The sequence below is a fragment of the Lissotriton helveticus genome, chromosome 1_1 (genome assembly GCF_964261635.1).
Source record: "Lissotriton helveticus chromosome 1_1, aLisHel1.1, whole genome shotgun sequence".
Classification (NCBI taxonomy): domain Eukaryota; kingdom Metazoa; phylum Chordata; class Amphibia; order Caudata; family Salamandridae; genus Lissotriton; species Lissotriton helveticus.
In genome coordinates, this window is record NC_136057.1 from 1,165,336,067 (window position 1) to 1,165,362,667 (window position 26,601).

Genomic DNA, 26,601 nt, shown 5'->3' on the forward strand with positions numbered 1-26,601 from the left:
GTGCCTAAAGGAAGTATTTCTTAGGTGCGTGACTGACTGTATAAGTGAGTGATTGAACATGTCAGTCAGTCAGTCAGTCAAAACCACTTTATTCGATTAGTTAAAATCATAAAAGTATTCTAGACTTATTAAAAACAATTAATACAATATTAAAATCAGTTAATACAGAATTAAACATGTCAAAGGTTAAAAGACAGGTAAAAGAAAATAATTACACAAATTCATTTCAGTTTGCGCTCAACAGTACAATAAACAAGACTTAACTAGCTTTCAGCATTGGAAGTCCGATCTTAACCGTAGTTTTTTACTTCTTACAGATGCAGCCAGGAAACTAGCAGTACAGAACATAATAACAGGAGAATCCAACATCTGTAAATATAACAATGCCGGCTTATACTGCGTAAAACTCAACTCCTTCAATATTGGTTTTAAGTATCGCATCCAAGGAACATCATAAAATGAACAAAAAAACAGGAAGTGCGCATTGTCCTGGGAGGAAAAACCATCACATTTACATGGGGACGACTCCTCTAGCCTACACCAGTCTTTCTCCTCCCACAAAACCATGTACATTTGGTTAAAGCGAAACTTGGTTAGTAGCCACCTATGGAAAAAGTTTGTGACCACTGACAAGTAAGGAGCCAGCTCAAGAGATGTAGTTATCATTACATGGGCCCTCACAGAGGGTTTGCATAGCTCGACCGTTTCACGAGCGGCCACACTGAGCCTGTTAAAGTTGGACTTCACCCACATTAGATCTGCTTTACAAAGGGATTCTGGGCTGTCAAAGATCTCAGGGCGTCCCAGCTTTGCAGCCAAAGACTCCACATAAGACAGCCATTGAATATCCCTCCATGAACATGTCTTACTGACTGCATGGGTTAGTGACTAAACTGTGTGAACGTCTGTATTAGTCTCCCCATTGGTGTGCAAGCAACTGCATGGGTGCCTGAATAGCTACATGAGTGTCTATATAGGTTATTGATTTGTTGTCTGAGAATCTGTATGGGTCCCTGAGTGTTTGTGTGGGTAGGTGGGTGTATGATTCTGTGCATAGATGTCTGACTGGGTGATTCAGTGGTTGTATGGATTAAAAAGTGAATCTGGGAAAGGCTGAATGGGTGAGTTAGTGTGTCTATTGGTGTGTTGGGGAGTGAATAAATGTCTCAGTGGTATATCTGTGACTAACTACATATGTTTTAAGTCAAGACCTGGCTGTTCGAGCAGTAGCATACCCCGCCCCCCAAGCGCCTTGAGACCCTCCCGGGTGAGTAGTGCGCTATACAAATGGCATGATTGATTGATTGATTGACTAATGTGAGTGTTGGAGTATATAAATGAGTATAAGTGAAACTAAGTTATTTGAAGAGTGGGTGTATAAATAAGTGTCTCCCTCTATCAGTGATTGTATAAGACAGTAAATATGTGCTAGTATCTGTATAAATAAGTGATGTGGTATGTCTATAATTAACAGAGTTGGTGTGATTGCCATGCATTTCAAACATTCCATCAAAAAATGAATATGTGTTACACGATGCCCCTTGTGTGTGTGTGTGTGCACACTATTGTGCTGCCTTTTGGCCTGGGTATTGGTGACTCTAAGGAGAATCATCAGCCACGGGCAGACTGTACATCCTAGATCACATGCCATCTCATTAACAATAGTTTCTGCCCTCCCGACACATGCTACACTAATCTATATTGCGCACTCTGTGAGGTCAAAACTACAAAAGAAACACACATAGGTACACTTCCTGGCCAGACAGGAACTGAACAACGCCCTGATCCCCGGAATAATTATTCACACCCCTACACTGCCCTGGTGTACGCAAGCCCAGCCCACTTTGCTTACGTAAAAATTGGATAACCATGACGTCACACGTCCCTCTTCTTCCACACTACCTCAAATGCTATGCCACATCCACCTCGCATAACACAATGCGCAATACAAAAAAGAAATGGATCCATGAGATGTACACCATCCTGGCAATCAACACGGGCTGTAAGTTGTGAGCCCTACTGCCTGTCGTCTACGAAAGGGATCCAAGAGGTGTACACTCTCCTGCAATCAACACTCCATCTGAATTGTAAGCACTGCTGCCCGTAGTGTTTGCTCACACAAAAATGACTGCAGTTAAGCATAGCGGCCTGGGTGCACAGGGCCTCCAATTAGGGTAGGGTGCTTCAGCCTGGCTGTGCAGTTGCAAACAAACGATATTGCAGTGCATAATGAGGTGATCTCTGACCTCATTCACTCATATCTCTGTCTCATTTTAAAGACCTGCTGTACCATAAGGTAGGCCTGAGCCTACGGGCAGTGCTGCCCTACAGACACCTGTTGAGCGCAGTGCTGCGGGAGAGGTGGGGTGCATCACCCTGAGTGCGCACATGCAAAAAAGCGATGTTGCCGTGGGTAATGATGTGATCTCTGACCTCATTCAGTCACATCGGTCTAATTTTAAGGACCGGCTGGACCGTACTGTAGGTCTGAGCCAGCGGGCAGCGCTGCCATACAGACACGTGTTATTGGCTTTTAGGATACTATGGTGAGCTCCTTACTAAGTGTACATGCACACAGGCTCCCGCCACTAAATTACACACGCACATTATACTTCTAGCATGCGCTCTGTTCCTCTGTTCCTTTGTATGTGAACGTTGGTATAACATATTATTATTTAACCTTGTGTATTCTCGTGCACTTCAACTCCTCTTTGAACCACGATTACCACTAACAGTTGGTAGATCGTACTTCAAAAATGGATACACTCAACTCCTATTTTCTTTCAAGCTTGAAATAAACCTTCATTTACCTCAGACGTTTCCACCATTAAATTATTTCTACCTTTTCAGACATTCCATTGATTGCCTCAAGAAGGGCGGAGCGGGAGCTGACCCCACAATGATGCCCTGGCAATCTGACACCTTCCATCGTGATATCAAGACACTGTCCCCAACCGGAGACCTGGTCTACCGTACAAACGTACCCCGGACTAAGAGCTTGAACCAACACGTTGTGGGACACACCAGTGGTGGTAGGTGAGCAGTGAAGCCTCGGTGTGCAACACCTACAATTGAGTGCAGTGCGGGGGAAGGGGTTGGAGTGCAGCACCCTGGGTGCACAGGTGCATGCAAGCGATTTTCCCGTGGCTAATAATGTAGAACTATATTATCAAAGAATGACAATACATTATCACCACTTTAGCGGCAGGAAACTGCTGCCAAAGCAGTGATAAGGGGTTGATAATATGCGCTTGTGAATTCCCATAGAAGCCCAGGTTCACACCAGAACCTGAGCTTCTATGGAATTCACAAGGGCATAATATCAACCCCTTATCTCCGCTTTAGCTGCAGTTTCCTGCCGCTAAAGCAGCAATAATGTTATCGCTCTTCCTTGATAATATGGCTCATAATCTCTGGTCTCATGTATTTACATTTAAGGACTTGATGAACCACACTCTTTCTCGCAGACCCCAGTGTCCTAGACAAACAGGTGACGGGAGGGTAAACGCTAAGGGCTGGGTGCAATAGGCCAACACTCTGTCTCCTCCTCCCTCTCTTCTTTTGACTCTCCGTCCCATTCTCCCTTCAACCCACTCCCCCTCCCTTCCAGTCTCACTATGGTCTTTTCATTCGGACTACCTTTCTTCACATATATGTTTTATTTTTGTTTTGCAGGTTTCCTATGCTGCTTCCACTGGAGTCCAACCATATTTTTTTTATACTGTGTCTTCTATTCAAGTTACATTTCTATTTATTTGTTTTTTAATAAAGGTTACTTTTTTCAAATAAATAACTGAGTGTATTGGTCTTGTCTTTCTGACAACATTTGTCCATTATTTATTGTGAGAATCAACTGTTTATAGGAGATTTTAAGGACAAAATTATTTAATATTAGAGTGCACCTACCAAACATAATCTAACTGACTATTAGACAAATGAAGCCTGGGTAATTGTACAACTGCAAGAGTTCTATGAGTGTATCACTTTATAACACCATAAGTACTGCTTGTGTGATTACAGAACGAATAAGGCACTGCCTAGAACCACCGAGGCTTCAGGGACTGCCGAGGCACACCCTAAATATTTATATAAAGACTCTGAGTGTGGCGATCCCTGGACTTCAGTTGGCCTCGAACCCCCCAAACAATTAGTAAACAATACCCCGGAAGGTGGCGCTCCTCTAGGCTGCAAAACGTCTCTGTGCCCTTCCGCGCCTAATTTACATGTGACATTAAGATCCCCAGTCCTACACAGACCCCGCAATATAATAATTGAATTGGCCACGGAACATTACCCACCAGAGACCTCATTTAAAAGAACGGGTGAGACCCTGCTTTTTTTTTTCTTTTCTTTCTTTTACCATCCACATCCCCTCTATTACAGTGATATGAGGTTTTCCTCCTATCGCTTCAAGTAGTAGAACAAGTATTTGCTATCACAGGTTGGAAGCCATTCACCACCCTCTAATAGCAAACACAAATGTCCCACGAATGCATACCCCGGGACATTGTATGAGCTGTGCCTGAGAGGTTGCCCTCCCTAGGACCATGATGCATTTGTTAGTATAAACGGATACTATCACTACTTACACACGTGTAGTACAGCGACCAGAATGTAGTGAAGAAGCAGAGGAAGCACAAAATCTAAACAATATAAATCTTACCAGAAGTCGGATGACATAGTTCAATGAGCCGACGACCCTGGCATGCGTAGAAACAGCTACACGAAGAAAATGGGTCTTCAGCACAACGCAAGCAATTTTAAAATATTGGTGAGTGGTGCCTTCTTTTTGTCTTCTCCCGCTCGTCGCCAAATTTATGTAGTGAAGAGGCAGACAGCAGTGGATCCAATAAGTAGATTTATTACAAGAAAACAAGACACCTCAAGCAACCACCAACAGGAGCAGACAGCAAAGCAACTGTCTAATCCAGCACCATGTACAAACTCCGCAAGGTTCCCCTCATGACAGCCCTACATTCTAACATTACATATTTAGATTCTAGTAGAATTACATACTAACATTCAATTATGACTTACATTGGAATACTACACAGAGCACATGACTTTACTTAGCTTCCTACTCCCTATATTGTATAAACGTAAACTAACACTTCTCCACAGGTATGCTACAGCGCCCAGAGCACATCACTTTACAGTAATGACCTCACAATTTAGGCTCACGGTTTAATCCCCGAGTCTTCACACTAGTAGGGGTGAGTAGTTCGCTTCCCACTCCCTATATATTAAAAACGCATACTAACACTACCTACACATTTATACTACAGCAGCTAGTATCCTACAGCATCCAGAGCCCATCACTTTACAGCAATCAGCTCAGTTTCATCCCCAAGTCTTCACACCGGTAGGCGTAACTACTTCGCTTCCCACTTCCGGTATAATATAAACACACAGTAGAGGTCAGTAGTTCGCTTCCCACCGCCCTGTTTGGTATAAAGGCCAACTAACACTACTTGTACACATATGCTACAAACACCAGACCACATCACTTTACAGCAATGACCTCAGGTTTTAGACTCTTGGTCTCATACCCGAGTGTAGCACCATATCATATCAGCACCATGCCACATTGAGCAACACCGCACTTTCAGACCGGTAACAGTGATAACTACCTACTGGTGACCGCCAGTAGGTAATCAAGAACAAATTAAAATAGTTCCTTGATTCTTTTAGCTTTCAAAACTTCTCTCTATTACTGTCTTTCTACTTTTCCATATAAACAGGTTTTTTTTTAATATTGGGGAACACATCGAAGTCAGAAATGCAATGTATTCTATCAACACACTTTCTAGAACATTCTACACCACTTGGAGGTTAAATGTTCATCAATTTTTTCAAACCTAACGATATTTTTTTGCAACATTTTCTCGAACTTTTAAAGTCACGTGCAGGTTAAAAGTTCACAATTGTTTTGAGTTCGAACAGTGCCTTCCAAATGCAAGTAGAAGGTGTGGTTGAGTTGAGGACATTTTATCCTATAATATGTACTCCGTTGTGCAAGTTGCTTTTTCTTAACCAAACACAAAGATACTTTTCCACAAAACGAATGTGCACCGTACTTTTTAAAAAACAATGCTTTTCATCTCCCAATCAGGTACCGTTTTGTAAGCGAAAAGAAACTAGTTCCCCATCTTTAAACATATCTCTTATTCTACAAAAAAACTACACGAGCTACAGACATCTTTCCATACCTTCCAGCCATACCTTCAAAATGCTTGTGTGGATCATAGGACATAGATATGTTTTCTGGTGCAAGGGGTATGCAGAACAGAGGAATATTGACTTAGACCTAGGTTTGCAAAATGTGGACATTAAATGGTTTGGACAGAGCAGTTTGAAGTGGCACCATTTGTTGCCTTTGGTTAAAACCTGTTTGCATCTCCAACACCCTAACCTCATGATTGTGCACTGTGGTGGAAACGACCTAGGCACATTGACTTGGATAGGTTTGGAAATGCTTATAAAGGACATCTTTGGGAAATTTAATTTACTTTTGCCTCAAACTTTCTTTGTATATTCCAATATATGCCAAAGACAGAAGTGAAAATGGTCCAAACATTTTTGTTCTCAGATTGAAAAATCTCAGAAAAAAGTCAACAAAGCTGTATCTGCATACTTCAGAGACCACAACATTGGCTCCATCTACAACAACGTGTAGATGGAGCCTTGTGCACCGTGCTTTGTGATTTTTTCTCCTTTGCTGAATCGTCCCCCAATGTGATATTCCTCTTGAGACATTTTTGTTACAATTACTACCCGGTCTCAACTGGGTTAATGGGTTACTTCTGTTTGTTTATTGTTCCATCTACAACAACGACATACGTTTTGATATGGCAGATATATACAGAAATGATGGAGTACACTTCACAGATCAGGGAAACCGAGTTTTCCTGAATAACTTGAAGCTGGGCATAGGCACTTATATGTAGCTCCAACTAATGAACACAAGGGCTCTTTTTAGAGCCACCCTATAACTTACAGCTTAGGCCGGCTATTTTAGGGTCATATAACGCCAACTCCCGCACCCTCGTCAAAATGTATTCTCCACACAGCTGTGGCGCAGCTCCCAGACCATCTCACTTTGCAGCACAGACCTCTCGCTTTGATCCCCAGCTCTACTCACCCATAGGGGTGAGTAATTTCCGCTTTACAAATACCATATTAATTTGCCTTCGCACTCCCTATACAACACCAGCTAAGCACCATACACAAGCTACAATGTTTTAAACAAAAATTCATTCAAGTAGCTAAAACTACATGCTGACACTACATGCACAGATGTGGCAGAGCGGCCGGAGCACATGACTAACAGCATATGACACACAGTTTGGGCTCACGGTTTAATCCCCGACTCCGGCAGCATCTCAGCTTAGCAGCATGAGACTCTAGACAATACCTCACTTATATTCCGTACCCCAGGACTTTCATACCAGTACGGGTCAGTAGTTCATCCTAGTAGCTATAAACACATACTGACACTACTTCCACAACTGTAGTGCAGAGGCCACGGCACATGACTTAACAGCAAAAGACACAAAATTTGGGCTCACGCTTTAATCCCCGAGTCCTGCACCAGCTCACCTTACCTGCATCAGACTCTATGCAATACCTCACTTAATTTCCATAGCCCACCACTTACACAGGGGTGAATACTTTGCTTCGCACCCCCTCTATAGCACACCCTAAACACCCCACAGAGGTTACAGTGCTCCTGCCCTCCTATTTCCCACTTTTCCCCCCTTTTTCCCCTTACTTGCTTCAACGGAATCACAAAATGGCTGCCAACAATTCCGAGTTGCAGCTGCTCGCACCCCTCGCAGCCAATCAGCAGCAAGCTTGTGCTTTCAACGCCTCAGCCAATCAGATGGCAGAATTCCCAAATATCAATATCTGTAAATTTCGATCATTCTCAAAAACTACTGATCGAAATTAGACCAAATAATTCCGTTCAACCGTTCGACCTGTGCCTTGTCTAAAGTTTCCTAAGGAAATTAACATGGAGAAAACACGTTTTCGGACCCACCTTTTTTCTTGGCCTTCTTAACGAATCACCCCCAAACTTTCAACATAGTAGCTGATATCAACAAAGTATTAGTTTTGGAAATTTTGCAAAGATTCTTCAATCAGCTCCAAAGTTATTGGGAATAGAATGTTGGAAGAAACTGGAATTGAACAAAAAGGATGCAAAAGTAAACTCAAATCCAAATCCAAATTCATTCCAAGGACACCATATGATGCAATTGAAGCCTTCCAGGAGGTAGTCATGGATGAACTTAAATGTTTGCAAAAAAAGAAGTTCAATGTAAAAAGGAAGAATCTAACCAAGGACCAATGGGAAACAATCAGAAAATTAAAGGAATATGAGACTATAATTATAAACCCCTCGGATAAGGGGGGGAATGTAGTGATCCTCAACAAAGCACAATATGAGGATGAGGCACTATCTCAATTAAAGAAGAAAGAACACTCTACTGCCATCAATAGACAGCAATATCTCAAAAGTATTGCACACTTTCACAACTTGATCACAAGATGGAGAGATGACGGGATATTGGGCCAGGAAGACTGGAATTATCTTAAATGTAAACATCTAAAATTAGCAACGTTCTATCACTTACCCAAAGTGTATAAGAGTAAGGTGTGGCCACCAGGGCGGCCCATTGTATCTTAAAAAAACAGTCTATTGGAGAACACTTCCACATACATTGATCATTTTATTTCTCCTATTGTTAAAGATTTAAACTCTTATTTACGAGACACTAAGGATTTCTTACGTATCATTGACGGTACAAGATGGAAATCTAATATGCTGTTAATAACACTTGACATCTCGAGTTTATACACATCCATCAAACATGAAGATGGTTTACAAGCTATGAGCTTCTTTTTGGAAAAAAGACCACTGAAGTATCATAACCAAATGCTCATAGAGTTGACTAGGTTTTGCCTTTATAATAACATTTTAAGTTTTAAAGGACAGCTGTATTTGCAAAAATCAAGGTACCTCGATGGGAACGTGCTTCGCCCCCAGTTACACAAACTTGTTCGTGGGCTGGTGGGAGAAGCACATGGCCTGGGCGGGTACCAATGAAAGATAGATGGATAGCATCGCTCTGTGGACACGTTACATTGATGATCTTTTTATTTGTGGCGGGGTCCACAGAGCGAGGCAGAGGAATACATCCGAGGAATACATCCGAGCTCTGAATATAAATGACTGCAACTTACAATTCACCAGCTGCATTAGCAACTAAGAGGTAGTCTAATTAGATCTCAGGGTCTACATAGAGAAGAACAATCTAGAAACAGCTCTTTATCAAACGCCCACTGGAATACAATCCTGCACACAGGAAGCTGTCATCCAAGAAGTGTGGTAAATAATATCCCTGTGGGTAAATTTCTTAGGATGATGCAGAATTGTTCTACCCAGTCAGAATGCAACAAAGCTATAACACATGCCAAACAGAGATTCCAGCAAAGAGGTTACTGAAGGGGCATTCTAGAGCAAGCTGAAGCAAAATGCAAAGCCATGGAGAGGAGTAAGCTACTTATAGACAAGGAGAAAAGTCAACATCAGAAGGTCAGGGTTATAACTAACTTCACAGAGAAATCGTCAGAGGTTTTCCAAATTCTCAAAAGGAATTGGAAAATATTGAAAACAGACAGCATAGTGGGAAAGCTTTTATCAGAAAACCCCTTGGTAACATATAGAAGAGGGAACACCTTAAAAGATCACTTAGAGAACAGTCACTATGTACCTAAAAAGAAGAAAACAGCACCTATCAAAGGGTTCTACCCCTGTATGAAATGTAAGGCATGTAAGCACTGCCATAAGGTGAAAGATTACCTTATACCAGGAAACAAGGTGAAAACCCCTATCTCGAAACTCTTGAATTGCAACTCAGACAATACGGTCTATTGTTTAGTGTGCCCCTGTGGCAAACAATATGTGAGAAGTACCATCCATCCCACCAAGAATAGAGTCTTAGAGCATCTTAGGGCGATAAGTAACAGGGACCACAATTATACTGTTTCCTGTAATTTCAAAAAAGAACATGAAAGCAACAGTAGTCTTCCTACATTCTTCTGCCTGGACCTGGTTGTCTAATCTGAGAGAGGAGGAGACTTGGTAAGAAAACTACGCACACTTGAATCTAAATATATTATCAAGTTGCAAACAAAAACACCTAGAGGGCTGAATAATGAAGAAGACATGTGGGTTCACATAGGATAACCATATAGTAATACTATATAACATCTCTAGAATGACTAGAGACCTTCTAGATGATCTGTATAGGTTATTCATGTAATTATGATCTTTAGTTCCTTTGTTTCTTGTGGTCTGTAGTTATGAATTCACAATATAGGTTCCTCTCTACAGCAATAATTGCAATTACATGTTTCAATTGGGAGCCCATTCAGGGCAGTATTTTGTAGACACCAAAAAACTTTGAGACATAGTATTGCAATAGAAATGACAATGTATATATGTAAATATGAACAAGCGTGTCCGCATGAATCAGCCGATACAGGGCATAATCGAGGTGGTGGTGGCAGTATCATGGTCCTTAAAATTAAGGAGACCAATTCTCATGAGAAGTTTGAATACGGGGGTTGGATACAGATTTGTAGTATAGGGGCGAGTTTGTCCCGCAAAACTAGCCATCAGCCGTAATCATGAATTACGTATGATGAATTCTAAATTTGTGAATATTAAGTGATTGAATGAAAGCATAACTTAGCACAATGAGTTTGTAGTGCAAGTGGATCAGCTATCATTGCGGAAAACGTTACCCCTTCAAAATGGCCACCACGTAAATGCATTAAGTTTACTTTCTTTTTTGAATGGCACACAGTCACTTTCTATGTATATGAAATTTTTGTAAAGCACATCTTTATTTAAACACGATATTCAGAAAACTATGTTAACACTAATGAAGGCGGCAACGCTCAAACGCGTTTGTTAACTGTCTACAGTATCGACCAAAATAAATGGTAACTTGGACATCGGGAATGGCTTGGAGTGCACTCTATTGGAGTATGGTTTTGCGGTAATGAAAAACAGTGTTGTGAATACAATTAAGCACTCCACCTGGCGTTGAGCAAGCACCCACGGCACTGAGGTGCAACGGCTGGTGGATATGTGTTCGAGAATATATATATATACAATGCCTGGCTTCCCTCAGATGAAAGAGCAGGAGCTCTGAAACGCATAAGGGATTGAAATAATTTGGATGAGAAAGCCAGTTTGAAAAATAAAGGGTTCTGTTGAATTTTCCATTCTGGAGTGGCGTCTTCAAGCTGCAGGGCAGACTTTGTTTGGATATATATATATATTGTGTTTCTTCGTTGTACGGAATTAAAGCCCGGTTTCTCCGTGCCCGGTGCAAGAGGCCGCCCTGTAGGGTCGGGGGCTCCCCATTCGGAGGTGCTTTTGTGAATGTTTAAGGATGGAGCATGACCCACACGCTGCCGCCGGACCCACCAAGGGAACCACAGGGTATCACGACGGCAACGCTGGAAGGGATTTGGTCGGAGATGATTTCTCCGCCAATCGTTCAGAGACAGAGGCACGATAATGAAGTAAGTTCTCCATTATGCACTATGCCTTTACCAGGAATCCTGCCCGATTTCCACTTGGAAAATATGCCGTCACCCCATCAGTAATGCACAAGGGTGCTGAACAGTTTACTTTACTGACAGCTGCAAAGAGACATTTTCCAGGACTCACCCTTTCAACAAGGTGCATTTTGGGAATTGTATGCCACAATCGGTCAGGTGACCAGGAACTTTATATATATGTAGTCACAGACACACTCGTCGACACTCCCACCCGTGAGCAAGGCCGGATGTGCCGAAACTAGTTGGGGACTATGGATCTAATGTGCTACAAGCTTCATTAAAATGCTTTCTGGACACTGAAAAGGGCCTCTTTTGTGTTTCTTCGTTGTACGGAATTAAAGCCGGGTTTCTCCGTGCCCGGTGCAAGAGGCCGCCCTGTAGGGTCGGGGGCTCCCCATTCGGAGGTGCTTTTGTGAATGTTTAAGGATGGAGCATGACCCACACGCTGCCGCCGGACCCACCAAGGGAACCACAGGGTATCACGACGGCAACGCTGGAAGGGATTTGGTCGGAGATGATTTCTCCGCCAATCGTTCAGAGACAGAGGCACGATAATGAAGTAAGTTCTCCATTATGCACTATGCCTTTACCAGGAATCCTGCCCGATTTCCACTTGGAAAATATGCCGTCACCCCATCAGTAATGCACAAGGGTGCTGAACAGTTTACTTTACTGACAGCTGCAAAGAGACATTTTCCAGGACTCACCCTTTCAACAAGGTGCATTTTGGGAATTGTATGCCACAATCGGTCAGGTGACCAGGAACTTTATATATATGTAGTCACAGACACACTCGTCGACACTCCCACCCGTGAGCAAGGCCGGATGTGCCGAAACTAGTTGGGGACTATGGATCTAATGTGCTACAAGCTTCATTAAAATGCTTTCTGGACACTGAAAAGGGCCTCTTTTGTGTTTCTTCGTTGTACGGAATTAAAGCCGGGTTTCTCCGTGCCCGGTGCAAGAGGCCGCCCTGTAGGGTCGGGGGCTCCCCATTCGGAGGTGCTTTTGTGAATGTTTAAGGATGGAGCATGACCCACACGCTGCCGCCGGACCCACCAAGGGAACCACAGGGTATCACGACGGCAACGCTGGAAGGGATTTGGTCGGAGATGATTTCTCCGCCAATCGTTCAGAGACAGAGGCACGATAATGAAGTAAGTTCTCCATTATGCACTATGCCTTTACCAGGAATCCTGCCCGATTTCCACTTGGAAAATATGCCGTCACCCCATCAGTAATGCACAAGGGTGCTGAACAGTTTACTTTACTGACAGCTGCAAAGAGACATTTTCCAGGACTCACCCTTTCAACAAGGTGCATTTTGGGAATTGTATGCCACAATCGGTCAGGTGACCAGGAACTTTATATATATGTAGTCACAGACACACTCGTCGACACTCCCACCCGTGAACAAGGCCGGATGTGCCGAAACTAGTTGGGGACTATGGATCTAATGTGCTACAAGCTTCATTAAAATGCTTTCTGGACACTGAAAAGGGCCTCTTTTGTGTTTCTTCGTTGTACGGAATTAAAGCCGGGTTTCTCCGTGCCCGGTGCAAGAGGCCGCCCTGTAGGGTCGGGGGCTCCCCATTCGGAGGTGCTTTTGTGAATGTTTAAGGATGGAGCATGACCCACACGCTGCCGCCGGACCCACCAAGGGAACCACAGGGTATCACGACGGCAACGCTGGAAGGGATTTGGTCGGAGATGATTTCTCCGCCAATCGTTCAGAGACAGAGGCACGATAATGAAGTAAGTTCTCCATTATGCACTATGCCTTTACCAGGAATCCTGCCCGATTTCCACTTGGAAAATATGCCGTCACCCCATCAGTAATGCACAAGGGTGCTGAACAGTTTACTTTACTGACAGCTGCAAAGAGACATTTTCCAGGACTCACCCTTTCAACAAGGTGCATTTTGGGAATTGTATGCCACAATCGGTCAGGTGACCAGGAACTTTATATATATGTAGTCACAGACACACTCGTCGACACTCCCACCCGTGAGCAAGGCCGGATGTGCCGAAACTAGTTGGGGACTATGGATCTAATGTGCTACAAGCTTCATTAAAATGCTTTCTGGACACTGAAAAGGGCCTCTTTTGTGTTTCTTCGTTGTACGGAATTAAAGCCGGGTTTCTCCGTGCCCGGTGCAAGAGGCCGCCCTGTAGGGTCGGGGGCTCCCCATTCGGAGGTGCTTTTGTGAATGTTTAAGGATGGAGCATGACCCACACGCTGCCGCCGGACCCACCAAGGGAACCACAGGGTATCACGACGGCAACGCTGGAAGGGATTTGGTCGGAGATGATTTCTCCGCCAATCGTTCAGAGACAGAGGCACGATAATGAAGTAAGTTCTCCATTATGCACTATGCCTTTACCAGGAATCCTGCCCGATTTCCACTTGGAAAATATGCCGTCACCCCATCAGTAATGCACAAGGGTGCTGAACAGTTTACTTTACTGACAGCTGCAAAGAGACATTTTCCAGGACTCACCCTTTCAACAAGGTGCATTTTGGGAATTGTATGCCACAATCGGTCAGGTGACCAGGAACTTTATATATATGTAGTCACAGACACACTCGTCGACACTCCCACCCGTGAGCAAGGCCGGATGTGCCGAAACTAGTTGGGGACTATGGATCTAATGTGCTACAAGCTTCATTAAAATGCTTTCTGGACACTGAAAAGGGCCTCTTTTGTGTTTCTTCGTTGTACGGAATTAAAGCCGGGTTTCTCCGTGCCCGGTGCAAGAGGCCGCCCTGTAGGGTCGGGGGCTCCCCATTCGGAGGTGCTTTTGTGAATATATATATATATATATATATATGTGTATGTATGTATGTATGTATGTATGTATATATATATATAGATATATATAGATATATATATGTATGTATGTTTGTATAGAGATACAATGCTATACACAGAAAGACAGATGTACACAATACAATTGGCAGCAATAGTACTTTTTCACTGTTTGTATTAACACATGCAACACTGGAGGTCGCCACCAGGGGGTGGTGACATTTTGCAAAAATAAGTGTATAAAAGAGCATTACAAACATTACTATGTTGCAGCGTGAACAAGGGCACCTTGGCCCGAAACGCGTCGCTGGTTCTGTGGGTGATGTAGAAATAAAAATTACATCTTGCTGACTTGTTGGTCCGGTCCTCTACTTGCTGGCGTGGAAGCGTGGGCTGCAAGCGCAGAGCGTGCAGAGGAGGAGCGGTGTTGTTCATATATATATATATATATATATATATATATATATATATATATATATAACTGCTCCCAAATTTCCACAATGTTCGTAAAGAACCAGAAAAAGCACTCTCAGGGGGTGGAGTCTGATATTACCAATACCCAAATGATTTCTGCCATGGATGTTCAATTAAAAGGAGGTAATAGTTCCTTTAAACCTGCATCTGTTTTTATGCCACCAACTATGACTGATGCGATTGACACTTTTTCTGAAGCCGTAATCAAGGATTTGGTGAGATTAAGGCATGATGTACAATTTCAGCACAAAAAATTCAACTAACTTTAAGAAACAACAACAGGTGGCCTTTGATAAACTATGTGATGATTCTTCCCTTGTATGTAAGCCTTCCGACAAGGGAGGAAATATTGTACTGATGACTAAATCACAATATGAAATGGAGGCTATGCGACAACTAAGTGACAATAATTGCTATCAAAAAATTACCAACTTTGATTATCAAAAGAGTATTAAAGAATATCATGATATGATCACTATATGGTACGATAAGGACATGTTGAATAGTGATGAATTTCTCTTCCTACGCTGTCTTAATCCTATCACTCCGACTTATTATCACCTCCCCAAGGTGCATAAAGATCATTCCAATCCTCCAGGACGCCCTATTGTAGCCTCTCTTGGAGGGCTCAATGAACATCTTTCTATGTACATTGATTTCTTTTTGTTCCCATTTGTGGTTGCCTTAAAGTCCTATCTCAAGGACACTACTCATTTTTTGAACTTGTTGGGGGATTTTGTTTGGCAAACAGGATACTGTATGATGGTGATGGATATCACTAGTTTGTACACGAGTATTGCACATACTGATGGGTTGAGAGCGATTCAAAGTTATTTACAAACACGAGAAATGGGGTATTTTGAACACAATAAAATGCTCATGGAATTTCTAACTTTCAGTCTTAACAATAGTATCTTTGTCTTTAATGGACAGTTATACAGACAAATGTCAGGTGTAGCAATGGGCTCCTGCTCCTCCCCCAGCTACGCGAATTTGTGCGTTGGCTGGTGGGAGGAGCAGGTAGCATGGAACAACAGCAATGAGTTTTGGAACCAAAAAAATCAGAGCGTGGTGTCAATATATCGACGACTTATTTATCATCTTTGAAGGGTCAGTTGATGAAGCCACAAAATATGTCGATGTACTTAATATTAACAATGTGAATTTAAGATTCAGTGGAGAAATCAGTGAGTTAAGTGTCAACTATCTGGATCTTACTGTATATGTGCAAGATGGACACTTACAAACCAAGCTGTTTCGAAAAACCACGGCTGGTAACTGCACGCTACATGCGACCAGTAACCACCCCAAAAAACTGATTGAAAGTATCCCTTATGGAGAACTTTTAAGGTTGAAAAGGAATAACACCACAGAAAGTGAATTTCAGAAATCGGCGAAACTCTGCTTAGATCGGTTCAGAGTTCGTGGATATAAGGAGGGAGTGCTTAGAAAAGCGCTAAACAAAGTTAATTTACGTCCTAGACTTGAATTGTTAAAACCCACACAGAATAGAGGCAAAGATAAGGGAATCTTCAGAGTGATTACTACTTACTCTGAAAACTCTGAACAAATCAGACAAATACTCAAAAAGAACTGGAGTATTTTACTAACGGACAATATCATTAGAGAGGATTTACCCTCTAATCCGTTAATAACGTATCGCAAAGCGAGAGCCTTAAAAGCTGATTTAGTTCATAGTCATCATGTGGCTAAAACCGAAGGCTCAAACAAAATACCTCTGAATGGGTTCTATCCATGTGGCCGATGCAAGGCCTGTAAAATCAGTAAAAGGACTCTGACTTATGTTATCCCAGGTTTGAAATTCCCTAAGAAAATAACTAAGTTTCTGACGTGTACCACACCCTATGCAATCTATTGTTTGGTGTGTCCTTGCGGACTCAGGTACATTGGAAGTACCATCAATCCTGTTAAACTGCGGATACTGGAGCACATGTGTGCCATCAATAATATTGATGAATCGTACCCTGTTGCCAGACATTTTAACAAACTACATGGGCACAACAGGGATCTGTTAGCCTATTTTTGTCTGGACAGTGTGCCATCACTCCCACGAGGAGGAGATCGTCTACAAAAATTACGACGTCTCGAATCACGTTACATTATAGATCTACAGAGTAAAAGCCCGGCGGGGCTTAATACACATGAGGAACTTGCAGTTCATTTGGGATACTAAGGATTGAATGTAACAGAAAGACTTTATGAACCTTACTATGAACTGATACTGTATGTATAATTTTCTCTATCTTATGAAATATTTTGCTTTTATGGAACTGTAAATTAGGATGTATATATTGTATTCTTCACATGTATTGACAAGTTAAGAGGTTTGCCCATCTGTGGGCTTGATTGTAGCATATAGACACATAGCCCATCCAGGGCTCAATGAAATGCTGTATATATTGTAAATAGGCAATTTTGTAGTTGGATAATTTTATTTTTATTATTCACCTACAAACAACCTCATGAATACGAGACTTGTAAATGTAAATACTATCTTGTCTTAGGTATAGTAGACATTCTAAGATGGCGATATATTTGCTGCTTAGTTTTTGTCCTTTCTTTATTTTCATGTCATGCACATGATGACGAAATACAATATGATTTAAAAGTAATGGCGGCGCGTCTGTACCTCGCAATTGACAAAGGCGAAGTGCCGAAACGCGTCTTGTCCGTGCTTGGGTAACCAATAAAACTTTTGTTGGTATCATTACCCCCCCTGAGAGTGCTTTTTCTGGTTCTTTACGAACATTGTGGAAATTTGGGAGCAGGTATATTTCAGCGGGTCCACCCCCGCTTTTGAAAGCACCCGCTCGATGTTTGGAGCAGTTATATATATATATATATATATATATATATATATATATATATATATATATATATATATATCACGAGTATCCACTCCGTCCACTTCCACCAGAAACCTCGGCGGCGAAGAAGGAGAAGCGAACCACTTCTTTTAGGCAAGATGTTTTATTATAACCTTTTCAGCAACAGCATTCGACAGATGACGCGTTTCGGGCTCAGGCGCCCTTGATCACATAAAGGCTGTGAGTGAATGGAGCCATTTTTAAATAATATGCCCTTCCCATACAGGTCACATGTTTAGCAAGTTGATCATAAACATAGCAAACAGACTGCATGATTTAAACAAAACAGTCGATGGAATATTGCCCATGTATTCGATTCATTATGCCATCAAGACTAATTTATCATGACCTACAATAGCATTTCCGACTATATAATTCAACAGAATGGAAAATTAATTAATTTAAAACTAGCATCATGAAAAACATTTCATTGAAACCATATTCTAATTTCAAAAAAACAGTCCAATTGGCAAATTTAGTATTCCTGGATAAATCCATATATACATGTAAAGTGCAATGGTGCAATTTTAACATAACTGCATGAATGCATTTAATTACTCGCTAATTCGTGATTCTGCTAAGAATAGGGAATGTGCAAAACAATTGCAGAGCATAGCAGCAATATTTATAATTTTTATAGTTCTTTTTAAATATAATTTTTTCCCTTTCTGGCAAAAAATGCCAAGTACCATGTGCAAAAAATGTGTTATTACGTGCAAAGATAAAATGATTGTAAGAAAAAAAATGTATCTTAACAACCCAACCAAGGCTAGGACATAACATCTATAGAAGATGTATAGCAGGATGACAACAGATAATTTAATGAGAGACAGTTCTTGTGATATACCCCCATATTTGAGGAGATTACTTCTCTCATACAAATGATGCCTTACATCTAATCAAAGTGTCTCAGCCAAAGTGTGAATAAGTGAGATTAGGAATTGGCAGTCCTTATACATCATATATCGGAATCTACCCAATATTCCCATCCATAACTCAAAATAACAATATGTACATGATAAACGAATAATATATAGAGTTATCTGCATCAAGACCAACGGCACATTCTGGAATATGGTATACATTCCACGCAATTCAAAAAAACAAGCAGAATACATGTATTACAAGCACGTGTACATATCTTCGGTGTTATTCAGACCGTTAGGGCATTTGCTATCAAAGTTAAGGATAAATTCGGTTTCTAACCTTCTCAGCAAGGCCTCTCTATTTCCTCCTCTGCGTGGTTTAGGGACGGAAGATACCACATAGTACTTTAGACAAGATAAGTTGTTTCCATGTACCTGTTTAAAGTGGCGTGCCACTGGATAATTGGGATCACTATGTAAGATGGCACGTAGGTGTTGAAGAATTCTCTCGTGAACCTGCAGCTTTGTACTACCAATGTAGTTAAGCCCTCAGGTACAAGAGAGAACGTAAACTGCGTATTCAGTTTTACAATTGAAATTCCCAACTATCTTATGTGGTATGGGACTGAATGGAGTATGGTATTCTGTTGTATTGATTCCAAACTTACACGCACGACATGTGGAGCATTTATAGAATCCATCTTTAGGTTTCAACCAGTTTGGTTTACTTTTTATTTCAGGACTCGTGAGATCTAACACTGCTCCCATGTTTCTAGCTCTACTAAAGGTGATAGTAGGATTGGATGGCAAACTCATTCAAAGCACAGGGTCAGTGAGAACTATTGCCCAATTCTTGTTAACGATGGATCTTATCTTACGTTCATTCTCACTGTAGGCTGTAATCAGTCTCGGACACTGATCACTACCAGTGGACCCCGAGATTGCTGGTAAGTCATGTGGATCATCCGGGGCTAGTCCCTCCTTTATGAGGGCTGGTAATAAACTTGCCCTTGATCTTAGTGAGGTTTTGGACAGTGCTGATGTCAAGATCTCATCAGAGTAGCCTCTTGCCTTCATGCGTCGCATGGATTCTGCAGCACAGGAACTGAATTCGGTCTCCGTGCTACATATCCTTTTTAAGCGTAATAGCTCCCCATAGGGGATGCTCGCAATCAGGTGCCTCGGATGTGCACTGGAGGCATGGAGCGTGACATTGCCCGCAGTGGCTTTTCTAAACAGGGTACTTTCTACCTTTCCATTATCTACATATAGCTTAACATCAAGAAATTCCAAACTGGAACTGTCTATGTGGTGGGTAAAATGGAGATTCAAACTATTTTGATTGATATTTTGAATGAACTCCAGTGCTTTTATTTTACTACCCTGCCACACGATGAAAATATCATCGATGTACCTATAGTAGTATTTGATGTTTTCTTTGAAAATGGAAGAATAGTCCCTCTTGAGGACCTGCTCCTCCCACCAGCCGACATGCAAGCATGCGTAGCTGGGGGAGAAGCAGGCTCCCATGGCCACGCCCCTTAGTTGTTTAAACAATTCCTTTCCAAAAAGAAAGAAGTTGTTATTGAGACACCAACTTATCAGATTGATTAAAACTTTATTGTGCTGATAGTATTTGCACGGTCTTTGATCCAAAAAGAATTTTACAGCGTTCAAACCTGCCTGGTGGTCTATACTGGTATATAAAGACTCTATGTCTAGTGAAATTAAATACATACCCTCAGACCATTGGATGTTCCTTATTTTACCCAGGAAATCACCTGTATCTTTGATGTAACTAGGCAGGATTTTTACATGACTCTGTAGAAAGAAATCTACATATTGGCCCACCTGTTCCGCTACACTACCTATAGCGGAAATGATGGGCCTGCCTGGAATAGGAGACACACCTTTATGCACTTTAGGTATTAAGTACAATACTGGTACAATAGGGTTTTCATTGTGCATAAATTTGAATTCATCATTAGATATCAGGCCATCGCTACGGGATTGTGTTAACAACTTTTTAAGTGAATTCGTGACCATATTGTATTTTTTGGTGTTAGACGGCTCATAACAATCCATATCATTCAATTGGCGCTTTGCCTCCTTGATGTAATCTGCTCGGGGCCAAATTACCAAGTTGCCGCCCTTATCCGATTTTTTAATGATGATTTCATTGTTCTCACTTAGTTTTTTCATCAAATTGGCATAGTCTTTCTTCCTTTGTTGGATTTGCTTTTTTTGTTTAAACTTTTTGGATTGTACTTGTTTGTTTAGTTTTTTAATGTCCTCAACCACACAGTCATGAAACGTATCTAACGCATCCCTCGGCATCATGGGGATGTATTTGGATTTCTTCTTGAAGGGGCTGATCCCAGCGCCTTTTTGCAGCAGATTAATATTTCTCATCCGAGTTTGAGTGGATGAGTCGTACCCAGTTTCAACTGTTTCTGCCTCGCCAATGTTCAAATCATGCATGTCTAGGTACGTTGGAATATCCGCTGCTTCAATACCCAGACTTTCTACATGATTATTAGGATCTTGCTGTTGCTCCACATCTGTGTCTTTGAAATTTTTCAAAGAAAAGTATTTTTTCAGCTTGAGTTTTCTCACAAATCTGAAAACGTCTATTCTCGTAGAGCTGTAGTTGAATGTTTGGCTGGGGCAAAAATTGAGACCTAATGACAACAAAGATTTCTCCGTTTCCGTCAGGGGTACATTGGACAGATTGATGATCGTCTTATCTCCATTTACTTCTTTCGTGTCCAATTGCTCTTCTTTTTGTTTTTTCCTCCTTTGTTTGTATTTTTTTCGTCTTTCTTTTCTTCGTCTGTTTTTTCTTGATTTTTTTTGTGTTTGTTTGCTGTCTTTCCTCGGTCTCAGTGTACGCAGTCTCTCTGATGCTAAAAAATTCAATTCCTCACCCATGTCTAATACAATTGCTGGTATTGACCTTTCTCCGCTTCCTATGCTGGATTCGCTAGAAATAGAGATTGAATCAAAACTGGAACTTTCTGCCGCTGCTCCTTCCATTGCGGCAGGCTGTTGTAAGTTGGTCTCCACATTGCTCTTTCCCTTACGTTCCCCAAATTTTTTGCGGTTTTCATTATTATATTTTCGGGCGAATGTGAAGATTTGTCCGTTGTTGTAGTCTGATTCATCTCTGGCAAACTTATGGGCTTTGCGCTGTTTTATCTTATCCTCATGTTTGCGTAGTCTTTCCTCAATAGCGACTCTAGCAGTTTTGATATAATCGACTTTGGCCGACTTCTTGAGTTCTTCTTCAATATTTTCAATTTTTTTCAAGATTTCCTCCCGGTCGATTGCTGCATACTTGATTAAGATGCGGACTGAGGTCATGGAAGCCTCCAAGTTATTCTGTGCCCATTCTTTCAACATTGCAGGATTAGGATTGTCATAGGTCGGGGCCAAAAGGAAACGAAGACCTCTTGGAACTCGACCCACCTCTGCATACTTTGATAATGAGCAGTGCTCCCACCACTTGGTCGTTTCCAGACGCATGTATTTTTCTAAATTTCTTAGTAGCGTTTTTTCATTATCGTCCGCCCCTGTCGCTTTGCCTGTAGTTGGTGCAATGTTTGAAGTTGCCGCTGGTCTTTTGCAGAACAACTCTTCCGCTGCTGCTTCACGCTGACGTTGGCGTACAGCCTCGTCTGTCATGCTAGCTGATAGTTATTTACGATATTAATGTAACCCGAATCGTTTCTCGAGTTACTCTACGAGTGCCTGTTATCTCCCCACCTCTGCCACAATGCCGTTGTCACTCACCGGGTACTGTCTCTGCTTCTGCTTCGAACCAGTTTGGTTCTACTCGCCAGCCAGTATCCCTTGATCTCCTGTGGCGTGTGGCGGCAAGAGGGGGCTGCTACCAATGTTTCACCACGAACATCCAATTCCTTGACTTAATGGCGGCAGCCGCTTCCGGGTGAGAGGGTTCGCAAAACGGAAGAAAGCCAAACTTCCGTAAATTTCAAATCACGAGTATCCACTCCGTCCACTTCCACCAGAAACCTCGGCGGCGAAGAAGGAGAAGCGAACCACTTCTTTTAGGCAAGATGTTTTATTATAACCTTTTCAGCAACAGCATTCGACAGATGACGCGTTTCGGGCTCAGGCGCCCTTGATCACATAAAGGCTGTGAGTGAATGGAGCCATTTTTAAATAATATGCCCTTCCCATACAGGTCACATGTTTAGCAAGTTGATCATAAACATAGCAAACAGACTGCATGATTTAAACAAAACAGTCGATGGAATATTGCCCATGTATTCGATTCATTATGCCATCAAGACTAATTTATTATGACCAACAATAGCATTTCCGACTATATAATTCAACAGAACGGAAAAGTAATTAATTTAAAACTAGCGTCATGAAAAACATTTCATTGAAACCATATTCTAATTTCAAAAAAACAGTCCAATTGGCAAATTTAGAATTCCTGGATAAATCCATATATACATGTAAAGTGCAATGGTGCAATTTTGCATTTTATATATATATATATATGTATATATATATTACCTACTGGCATTCCCCAGTAGGTAGTTATAGTTAGGACCTAGTTACCATAGGAAAATCGCATCATTTTATTCCCAATAACTTTGGCGCCGATTGACGAATCTTTGTGAAATTAAAAAAACTTATGGCCCACTTCAGTCCACTCCTATTTTGAAGGTTTCGGGCTGATTTGGCAAGCGGGGGCTGAGAAAAAAGGAGGGGTCCCAAAACGTGTTTTCTCCATGCAATTTTCCGTAGGAAACTTTAGACATGGTTACAGCCCAAACTGCTGAACGGAATTACACCAACTGTGGCAAAAAAGGTAGCCCTTGGTTCAGAAAGAGGCCTTTTTGTTAAATGGTGTAAATCCGTTCAGTAGTTTTAAAAATATTAATGGAAAAAAATATATATATATCTGGGCGGAGCCTAACCACATATCTCATCGTGAGATCTGATTGGCTGTCAGCACTTCATCCAAGAAGTGTTGGCAGCCATCTTGGGACCAATATACATGATAGCACCTCATATAAAAGCATTGCAGTTAATAGAAGGTTTTAACCCCTTCCATGCTTATGACAAGCCCAGTTTGTCATGAGGCACAGTGGAGCTGTGCTCATGATGAGCTGGGCACGTCATAACGGCTGCGGCACTACCACGTGCAATTGATTCCTCGCCTGTGCGGGAGAAACAATCAGTGGGCGGAGTCATGATTAGGCCAGCTTATCATGAGCACAGCTCCACTGTGCCTCATGACGAGCTGGGCTCGTCACGAGCACCTCAGCGCCGCAGCCCCTCCTCCCCCCGCACCCTGGGGGAAGTACTCCCGCAGCAAAGGCGTTAACACTTTAGTTACATTATAAATCATTTGTTGATGGTATCATACTCATTTTAGGAATTGTGGTGTGTTCTAAGGTGATTTTACCATGTGAAAAAGCCTTCTGCTGGGATATCATGAATCATATTTGAGAGAAAACTATTTTCTTATGCTTTTGCCTCAGAGGTTTGGAAGGTGATCTATAAGCAAAACTGAGAGCAAATGTTCTGTAAATTCACATTATCTTTCTCAGTCATGTGAGAATGAAGTCTGACATTCTCAGTAAAACATGTACATCCAACAAGGGCAGAGACTGTCACTTGATTCCTTTGTGTTCTACTGCAGCTTCCCAGAGTGTTCTAAAGAACAACTAGAGCGCTAACAGTCCTACTTATGACAAACGTAATGCACACCTGAAGCCATCTTGATTGGAATAAAGTGGTAACTCTTAAAACATTTAATTTAAAAAAGAACAAAATGAAGGGGTTCATTTTGCCTATAGAAAGTATGATTAGTGCTACAGAAAGAAAAATTAGGGCACATTTTGAGTTAATTCTCAAATCCTCTTCTATTTCATTAAACAAATTCTGACATGCAGACTGAAACATGCACTTTCAATACCAGCAGCAGACTTCCCTGGTGAGCAGTAGCTTTACTACAGTGATCTAATGAGCAACTAGAGTGCTAACATTCCGAATTATTGGCAAATGTGTGACACATCTGAATGCCTTCTTGATGGAACCAAAGTAAAAAACTGATAGTATTTCCTACTGAGGAGACTGCAGTAAATGAGGAAATTAGGAAACCTCATAACAAATAAGTCTCTCAAGATGGCCACCAGAGACAAAAGAGCCCAAATGTAGCAAAAATATCACCCAGATGTAGCCCAGATGTAGCCCAATGACAGAAGTGTGCAAAACACTTTTTATTTTTGGTGTTTTTGCAGTTTTATATAGTGTAGACTTTGTTGAGTGCTTAACATGAGCATTGGTTACATCACACAAGAACACATTCATTTTGGTTTTAGACATGGGGAGGTTAAGTGATTTTACCAGAATCACAGAAATGTCCAGCTTAAAGCAGAAACTCCAACCTGGTTCCCCAGTTGCAAAGTCTGCAGCTCTGGAAGTAACACCACATCCCCTAAGTGCAACATTTAATAAAGTGGTCAACTGGATAACAAAACATAAAGATAACAAATACTTAAAAGTGCTTTGCCGCTATTTGAAAACTCAGAAAATATGTCCTCATTTTAGTTTTTTAGAGCACTAATCATCATTTGGATGCAAATAAGGCCCTCTCATATATGTAACTTCTAAAGGAAATTCTCTAGGTATTACAGTTTTGATTACATCAAGATGACGTGAGGCGTTCCACACTTGTGTAATAAATATAGAATGTTAGTAATCTAGTTGTTCATTAGGATACTGTTGAGAGGTAGAGGCCAGGGGCACGAACTTTGAAAATTGAAGGCAGGTAGGAGGGTGCAGAGGCAACAATTTGACCACACTGCACAGGCAGGAAGGTCAGTGGCAGCACAACAGACTATGGAGGGCAGTGGAAAGGGGGGGCAGAGGCAACAAACCAACAATACAGGACTCTCAAGAGAGGCTGTGGCAATATATTAGACCGATGTGGGCAGAAGGAAGAGGCAGTAGTAGTACAACAATACATGCCAACACACCCGATTCAGCCAGGAAACGTCCACTGTTTTTAAGCCTAAATGGGCTTTATTTGATTTGTCTTTTTCAGTGAAAGTCAAAGGGGAAAATCAATATCCCAGTTTCTTTTCAAAATATCCCTCTTACCAAGTTCAAGTATGGTACATTGGATCATGGAAGGTAGGAGGAATTGGGGTAGGGATTAGGGCTCGGCTAACAGAGGACAGGAGGGACATGGAGAGGTGCACCAAACTGACCCTAAAGGGTAGGTATCAGGGTTTGCAGCAGCACAATACACCACACAGGGCATGCAGGATGGGAGTGCAGCACAACAATCCATAGAAAGCAATGAGGAGGGTACAGGACCATGCACATGGACGACAGAGACCAGAGGGGAAAGAGGCAATGGAAGCTAGCTGACCATAATGTACAGACAAGAGAGAAAGCTGCATAACAGGGGCAGGAGGGATGGATCAGGGGCATTACAATGGTACAGAAAAGCCAGGAGGGAGGGAATAGGGGTCTGCACATGGACATAGAGGGCTGGGGGCAAGGGGGGCAGGGCAGGAGCAGCAAGATGTCCATGGAGGTCAGGCAGGATGGGCACTAGAAGCAAGACACACCATGGAGAGCAACAGTGAGACTATAATGGCATACAGACAGACCATGGAGGGAAGGAAGAGGGGGTCAGGGGCAGATAGCTGACCACACAGGGAAGGTGGGAGGCACTGTGGCAGCACAGAAGACAATGCATGGCAAGCGAGAGAGTTAGTGGCAGCACAATGGCTATGACGGGCAAGAAGGAGGGTGCAGGAGCATGCACAAAGAACCATGGAGGATAGAAGGGAGGGTTAGGACCTGGGCACAGACAAGAGAGTTCAGGGGAAGGGGCCTCACAACAGACCACTTGGGGCAGGCAGGAGG